Genomic DNA, 9007 nt, shown 5'->3' on the forward strand with positions numbered 1-9007 from the left:
TGTGGTGGGGGACAATTGTACATTTGTAAGGAAACTGACTGTGCTGGATATGCCTCAGTTTGTTAAGGGGCCCAAGGTGGGCCCCTCTTCCCATTTCCCAAAAGAGGTTGCCCATCTTTGCTAAATTTAGAATGACACTGATTTGCCCAGAGATTGCCTTTCTTACACCAGGAGCAGATACCAGGACTTTTCGTTGATTGATGGTAATAGTTTTTGCCTTTTGATTTGGTTTTCTACATTCCTTGTTTGTGTGTCCAAATTGCCCACAATTAAAACAAGAGCCAGAGAAATGGGGCATATTTTTCCCACCTTTAATCCAGCCATAGCTTGAGCTAAAAGAGTAGCCTTATTTAAGTTACCTTCAATGCTATCACAAGCCTTAATGTATTCATCCAACTGAGGCTTCCCTCTCTTAGGTCTAATGAAATAAGGATATCTTTTCCCTGTAACATTTATTTTTTTCCATGCCTGTAAGTGCATAACTGAACAATGGTAACATTTTTCATTACTGCTTGATTGTCTAATTGGCCCCAATTAGGGTCCATCCCCATTAACTGTTCAAAGGAAACAGGCACAGGCAGCTGTGCTTGTGTGTTTTCTCTTGCCTGAGTTTGAGCTTCATCAGCCCACCAAGTTTTAAACTGCAAGTACTGGGATGGAGTGAGAACAGGTTTTGTTAAAGTGTCTCAGTCATATGATATTAATCTATTATCAAGAGTCACATTTTTTAGTAAAGTGTGTACAAAAGGAGAATTTGGCTCATATTGACTAATGGCTTGCTTAAATTCCTTTAACAACTTAAAAGGAAAAGTGGCCCAATTAGTTTTATTCTGTCCTTCTTGCTGGATTATAGTAACAGGAAATTGCCATGCTTCAAGGTCTCCTTCAGCTCTAGCCTTCACAATAGAATTTTGTATAGCACCACCAATCGCTCCAGGTTTTAATGTTGCCACTACAGGAGCAGTATGTTTTACAGCTAATTCATCATCTTGCCCATTAAGGGGAGAGGGAGGAGGTGGCCATTCACTTAATTCAGCAGGTAGAATGGATGGGCTAGTAAAATACACCTTTTTCAGCTTCCCTTTCTTTTCTTGAATTTCCTCCTCTTCCTGTTCCTCACATTCAGAATCTGAAGTTAATTTTTTACACTTGTCTGCCTCTTCCTCATCTGAATCTGTCTCATCATCTGTTTGAAATGGCTGAAGAGCTGCCTTACCAACACCCACACTGACCAAACAGAAACTGGAATTTTGGCTCCTTCTTTATGTGCCTTTTTTAAAATCTCTGCCAATTCTTTCCCATTCATCCAACTCCATTGTCCCTTGTTCTGGGAACCATGGGCAAAACTGTTCTATAGTACTAAAGAGTTTTAATAAATTCTGAGTACTAACTTTTAGTCCCCATCTCCATAATAAATCCCTTAAGAAATTTAATTAAGCAAAATGTTTACTTTCATTCTGTCCCATTGTTACCCTGGTTCTTCAGAGCGCCCAGCTTACCCACCGAGCTTCTTTCCGCCATCCTCAGGTGTCCTCTGACAATGCATCCTCTGCTTCCACATTCCACATGCTCTAGCGTTCCTTCACTGGGGTCTTCATAGCCCCATGTTGGGCGCCATAAATGTTGGGGTGATCAGACCCAACACCAGGCCGTGGGGGCTACAAAGTCTGGCGGAGTCAAAGGAATGAGAAAAGAGGAGTAAAGAGTGCATAATGTGGGCCCAGGATGCCAACACTGGTATGGCGGCTTCAAAGGCCCCAAGCTCTGGGAGCCCACACTATTTATTGGTGATCAAACAAAGAAGCAGGTGATGAGGACGTGTGGATGTGGGGGTAAACAGGTGAGGGCATGAGGATGTGGGGGTAGAAAGGTAGTTGTGCACGAAGCATAGATGTGACAGTTTAGCATTTTCTTTCACACATATAGAATATGCTCTGCTGCTTGAGATAATGGAGAACATGTTTACAAGCCTAGGAGAGCTACCAACAAGTCTGTGCACATTCCAGAAGCCACAAGAGGTTTTACGCCCTGAGCCCTGGATTCCATCCAAGCCACGAGGGGTTTTATGCCCTGGGCCTAGATTTGTGGTGCAGCAGGGCAACCTTCCACCCTTTGGCACAGAGTTTGGTATTCCAAGGGCCATGAGAGGTTTTACACCCTGGACCCTGGACATCTTCCAAGACTCTTTTATATTATGACAGACAAGCCAGTCCTACCTCAGCTCTTCTACCAACAGAAATCATCCTGATTTAGGGAGAATCCTAAATCTATGACTAAAATCCTAATCACAGAAAGTGGAGAGAGATTATAGACATGAAGACAGGGAGGAAGGCCATGTGAAGATGAAGGCAGAGATTAGAGACACATTTCCACAAACCAAGGGACTCCAGGAGCCACCAAAAGCTGGAAGAGGCAAGGAAGGATTTTCTGTAGCACCTATAATCGGGGGATGATCCAGCTAACACCTTGATTTCACACTTCTTGCCTCCAGAATTGTGAGATAATAAGTTTCTGTTGTGTTAAGTCACCAAGTTTGTGTTAATGTGTTACATCATCCCTGGGAAAATTAATACACCCCTTTGACCAAAAAGGAGAATGTGAAAGTTTTCATGTCAGTGTGAAGTGTTTTATGAAAATCCTGACAAATAGAGTTGAGGAGGGCTATGAAAAGAAGGGTCTCATGCTTGTATGACTGATAACAAAATTATCACAAAAGATTCTGTGAAACTACAGTCTTCTACAAAGGCCATGAAAACCTTATGCAAAAAAACAGTTCTGCAAGGACATCCACCCAGGAACTCTGTCTATCCTTAGACAGACATCATCACCCTTACTGTTGATCATTGTAGCCAAGGATAATTGCCTCAAAACAATTATGTAATCTTCCTCATTTTTCATTAAAAATCTTTTGTTTTCCTTTATTTCCCTGAATATGCATATAGTTTACTATGGCATACATATTCCCATTGCAATGCCCTACATTCAAATAAATACCTTTTTCTTTTAGAGAACCTCTTTCTGTTTTTTGGTTTAACAAAGCACTTCTAAACTCTTTGGAATTTGTGTCTTCTCAAACAGGGACTATTTCTAAACTATTTCTTCCCCACGATCACTGTCTTCTCTTTTGTTTCTCTATGTGATGCTTGTTACTTTTTAGTTTTTAAAAAAATGTGCAATGAAATATTTAAAAATACAGAGAGTTGGCCGGGCGCGGTGGCTCAAGCCTGTAATCCCAGCACTTTGGGAGGCCGAGACGGGCGGATCACGAGGTCAGGAGATCGAGACCATCCTGGCTAATATGGTGAAACCCCGTCTCTACTAAAAATACAAAAAACTAGCCGGGCGAGGTGGTGGGCGCCTGTAGTCCCAGCTACTCCGGAGGCTGAGGCAGGAGAATGGCGTAAACCCGGGAGGCGGAGCTTGCAGTGAGCTGAGATCCGGCCACTGCACTCCAGCCTGGGCGACAAAGCGAGACTCCGCCTCAAAAAAAAAAAAAAAAAAGAGTCATAAAGAATAATACAACTCTCCATTTGCCCAACATCCAGCTTAAGTTATAAAACATTGTCAACACAGTGAAATCTACAGTATATCCCTCCCCTATGTCTTCCTCTGCTGCCCCTTAGAGGAAATCATGTTCCTGAATTTGTTTATTCCCAGGCACTTCCTGTAACATTACTAGATGTGTATTTAGCCCTAGGCAATACATTATGTCATTCTGCATATTTTTAAGCTTTTCAAAAATGGTATTGTGCTATGTGTATTCTTCTGCAACTTGTAATTTTTTTTCATTTCTATTATGAGATTTATCCGTGTTGGAATAGTAGCTCTGGTTCATTCATTTTTACTTATGTATAGTAGTCCACTCAATGAAAATAACACAATCTATCTATTTTCCTACAGTTGGACATTAAGGCTTTATCTTTTTTTCTTCTTTTATTTTTTTGCAATTCAAACCATGTCTGTTATACATGTCTCATGGAGTGCAGACACAATAACCCTCTAGGATATATACTTAGCAGCGGATCCAGGAGGTACTCTCTTCAACTTAATTAGATACTGCCAAATTACTTTCCAAAGTGTGTCCACCAGCAAGTGTTTAGTCATTTTAGCTGTTCTACATCCACACCAACACTTGATATTTACAGGTTTTTAATTTTTTAATTTCTGTCAATCTCAAGAGCATAAAAGAAAACTCATTTCTATATTAAATTGCATTTTCCTATTTACCAGAAAATTGGAGCGATTTTTCTTTTTCTTTTACTTTTTTTGATACAGTCTCATTCTGTCGCCCAGGCTGAAGTGCAGTGGTGTGATCTCAGCTCACCGCAACCTCTGCCTCCCGGTTTCAAGTGATTTTCCTGCCTCAGCCTCTTGAGTAGCTGGGGTTACAGGCACGTGCCACCACACCTGGTCAATTTTTGTATTTTTAGTAGAGACGGGGTTTCACCATGTTGGTCAGGCTGGTCTCGAACTCCTGACCTCATGATCTGCCTGCCTCAGCCTCCTAAAGTGCTGGGATTAGAGGCGTGAGCCACTGTTCCTGGCCTCTTCTTTTCTTTTCTTCGTTCCTTCTTCCTTCCTCCTTCTTCCTTCTTCCTTTCCTTTTTTTGAGACAGGGTCTCATTCTGTCACCCAGGCTGGAGTGCAGTAGTGTGATCTCACCTCACTGCAACCTCTGCCTCCCAGGTTCAAGTGATTCTCCCACCTTAGCCTCCCAAGTAGCTGGGATTGCAGGCATGTGCCACCACACCTGGCTAATTTTTGTACTTTTAGTAGAGGTGGGGTTTCACCATGTGGGAGAGACTTGGAGCAATTTTTCATATGCCTAAATGCTATTTCTATTCTTTCTTTTGTAAATTGCCTATTATTCTCTTTTGCCATTTTTTTCTATTGAGTTGTGTGTCTCTTTCTCATTGATTTCTAACAGTTTTTACATATTCTGGATACTGAACCTTTGTTGGCTGTGTGTGTTGCCCATACTTTCTCCTGGTCTATGGTTTAACTTTTTACCTTCTGGGTGTGTTTTAGCTTTCTTTTATACTTTGTGCTTTTATATCTCATTAAGAAATTTCTCTCTTTCTTCCTTCTGCCTTGCCTTGCCTTGCCTTGCCTTGCCTTGCCTTGCCCTGCCCTGCCCTGCCCTGCCTTGCCTTGCCTTGAGACAGACTCTTGCTCTGTCACCCAGGCTGAAGTGCAGTGGCATGATCTCGGCTCACTGCAACCTCCACCTCCCAGGTTCAAAGAATTCTCCTACCTCAGCCTCCTGAGTAGCTGGGACTATAAGCACATGCCACCAGGCCTGGCTAATTTTTTGTATTTTAACAGAGACAGTGTTTCACCGTGTTGCCCAGGCTGGTCTCAAACTCCTGAGCTCAGTCAATCCACCTGTCTCAGCCTCCCAAAGTGCTAGGATTACAGGCGTGAGCCACCATGCCCGGCCTTCATTAAGAAATTTCTACCATGAATTCACAACGGCATTTTCTAGTATTTTATTCTTCAAGGTTTTAAGTTTTGCCTTTTCGCATTTATGTCTGTGATCCTCTTGGACTTATGTTTTCCTTTATGGTATGAAATAGAGATTTTTTTTATTACATGCATAATCAATTGTCCTTACCCCATTCATTGAAAAAATAATCTCTTCCCCACTAGCACTAACATAACACATATCAAGTTTTTATATATATTTATATATAAAAAATATAAAATATATAAAATATATAATATATATGTATAAAAATATATAATATATTTAAAAATCTATATAATATATATTCTATATGTAAATATATATTATATACAAAATATAGAATATATATTATATAAAAATATATAATATATATTATATATGAAATATATAATATATATTATATAAAAATATATATATTATATAAAAATATATTATATATATTATATAAAATATATTATATATATTATATATAAAATATACACACACAGACACAAACATGGTGGGTATGTATATTGGTTGCCTATTAATGGATAACAACGGATTCCAAAACTTAGCAGCTGAAAACAATAAATATTTATTATCTCACAGTTTCTGTGGTTTAAGAATCTGGGAATGGTCCAGCTAGGTAGTTCTGGATCAGGGTCTCTCACAAGACAGTGATTAAGGGGTTGACCAAAGCGCAGTCATTTTGAAGCTCTACTGAAAAAACACCCACTTGCAATTTCACTGTGTAGCTGATGGCAGGCATCTGGCCCTCACTGGCTGTTGACCAGAGACATTGGTTCCTTGCCACATGCATCTCTCCTTAGTGTTGCTCTCAACATGACAACTTGCTTACACTCCAATTGAGAGATCAAAGAAAGTGACAGAGAGCTCCCAAGATAAGAATCACAACCTGTTCATTCTCTAATCTCAGAAGTGACACGAAGTGACACCTTATCATGTCTGTCATGCTCTTTGTATCAGAAGTGAGCCACCAAGTCCAGCCCATACTCAAGGTTAGGGAAGTAGACAAGACTGTGAATACCCGGAGGTGGGGATAATTGGGGTTATCTTAGAGAGGTCTACTACAGTTTCCATTTGTTGATCTATGCCAGCCTCCTCATCATACTGTCTGTTTTTCATTCTGTCTTAATTACTGTAGCTTGCACAAAGTCTTGTTATCCAGTAGAGAATGTTCCCCTACTTAATTATTATTCAGTATGTCTTTCCTATTTGGGGCCCTAAAAATAGAATCTAGAATCTGCTTGTTCATTTTAGTTGAAAATCCCTGGGCCAGGCACAGTGGCTTATACCTGTAATCCCACTTTGGGAGGCCAAAGTGGTAGGATCACTTGAGCTCAGGAGTTCAAGAGTGAGATGCTATCTCTACAAAAAATAAAATAAAATAAATTATCTGGGGTTGGTGGTGCATGCCTATAGTCTCAGCTATTTGGGAGGCTGAGGTGGGTGGATGGCTTGAGACTGAGAGTTCGAGGCTGCAGTGAGCTGAGACTACATCACTGCACTCCAGACTGGGCAACAAAGTAAGAAAAGAAAGAAGGAAGGAAGGAAGGAAGGAGGGAAGGAAGGAAGGAAGGAAGGAAGGAAGGAAGGAAGGAAGGAAGGAAAGAAAAGAAAAAAAGAAAAACTCTGTTGGGATTTCTGTTGGAATTTCATCACATGAACAGATTAATTGGTAAATGAATTGATATTGAGTCTTCCTATTCATTTACATGCTTATGTCTCACATATTCTAAGAAGCTCACCAGAAAGATTAATGCAAAAGGGCCGGGAACAGTGGCTCATGCCTGTAATCCCAGCACTTTGGGAGGCCGAGGCAGGCAGATCACCTGAGGTCAGGAGTTTGAGACCAGCCCTGGCCAACATGGTGAAACCCTGTCTCTACTAAAAATACAAAAATTAGCCAGCATGGTGGCAGGTGCCTGTAATCACAGCTACTTGGGAGGCTCAGGCAGGAGAATCGCTTGAACCCAGGAGGCGGAGGTTGCAGTGAGCCAAGATCACACCACTGCATTCCAGCCTGGGTGACAGAGAAAGACTCTGTCTTAAAAATATATATATATTAATGCAAAAGAAGACAATTTGGGTGTCTTTTCAATAATTCAATGGTAACACACAGTATATGCAGAGTTTGTGTATGGCCCCAATTCCTGAGTTTAAAAGGTTTAAGGTCTAGCTCCATATAGAAGTCCTGTAGTTCTAATAGACTGTGTTTTGATGAAATACCCTCAATAAGTTAGTATGAGGTGTGCTCAACCTTTCTGCTGAAATCCTTATCCTGCCCATCCTTCTGCAGTGGACATCTATGGTTCAATTTGCCTGGCCATCCTCCCTTCTCATAAGAATATCATTGCTCTTATTTTGGGGAATGGATCCTCGCCAAACTCCAACCAGGTGGTCCTAATCCAGGTTGCCAATCACAGTGCTTCAGTCACAGTAGTAAGCACAGGTCATAGGCCAGGCCAATCACAGCTCCTTCTTGGATTTTCCAATTTGATAAAATCCACGCTGGCTGGATAAAATCCAGAGTGAGAATTTACTCCCTCTCCTAGTGAGAGGACAGCTGCCAAATTTCTAGTCTCATGGAGCTGGTGTCTGACAAACTGAAGCTGAGATGCACAAAGAAGCTGAGATGAGAGATGGAGACCTCTTGGTGGTGGCCAGGTGGCTAGTGCCATATATATCCCTACCCAACCTCATTTTGGTTAGGTGAGCACCAGTCATTCCCATTTATTCTTTTAACAACAGGAAGTATTTAATGAGCATCTACTACTATGAGTCAGTCATTGAAGACACAGTGATGACTCAGCCTTCCAGTGAACACAAAATATATATTAACGTAAAAAGTACTGCAAGTTATGGATATTTGGAACCTAAGCAGACAAACCATGACTTAAATCTCATTTAGGCTGGGCACAGTGGCTACATCTGTAATCCCAGCACTTTGGGAGGCTGAGGCGGGAGAATCGCTTCAGCCCAGGAGTTGAGACCAGCCTGGGCAACATGGTGAAACCCCCATCTCCACAAAAAAATACAAAAATTAACTGGGCGTGGTTTTGCGGCCTGTAGTCTCAGCTAATCGGAAGGCTGAGGCCGGAGGATCGCTTGAGTCCAGGAAGTCGAGGCTGCAGTGACTGCAGTGAGCTGAGATCACACCACTGCACTCCAGCCTGGGCGGCAGAGCGAGACTCCGTCTCAAAAAAAAAAAAAAAATTTAAAAAAAAGAAAAAGGAAAAAAAAGAAAACTTATTTAATTCTCACTAAATCCTGTTAGGAAGCTCAGAGAGAGGGTCAGTAATTATTGCAAGCTTCTGGCGCTAATATATAGCGGAACCAAGACTTGAACATAGGTTTTCGACTCAACAATTGTTTTAATTACTCTGTGTTGCTTAAACTGAGAAACCTCTGAATCCTTACAATTTTCAAAGAACAACTCACAGTTCTCAGTTTCCATAGGATTCAAATTTTCTACCAAATTGCAGCCCTGAGGTGTGAATGGTTACCAAACTTTAGTTAAACAAACAAAATTAGTTCATT

The sequence above is a fragment of the Macaca nemestrina genome, chromosome 5 (genome assembly GCF_043159975.1).
Source record: "Macaca nemestrina isolate mMacNem1 chromosome 5, mMacNem.hap1, whole genome shotgun sequence".
NCBI lineage: Eukaryota > Metazoa > Chordata > Mammalia > Primates > Cercopithecidae > Macaca > Macaca nemestrina.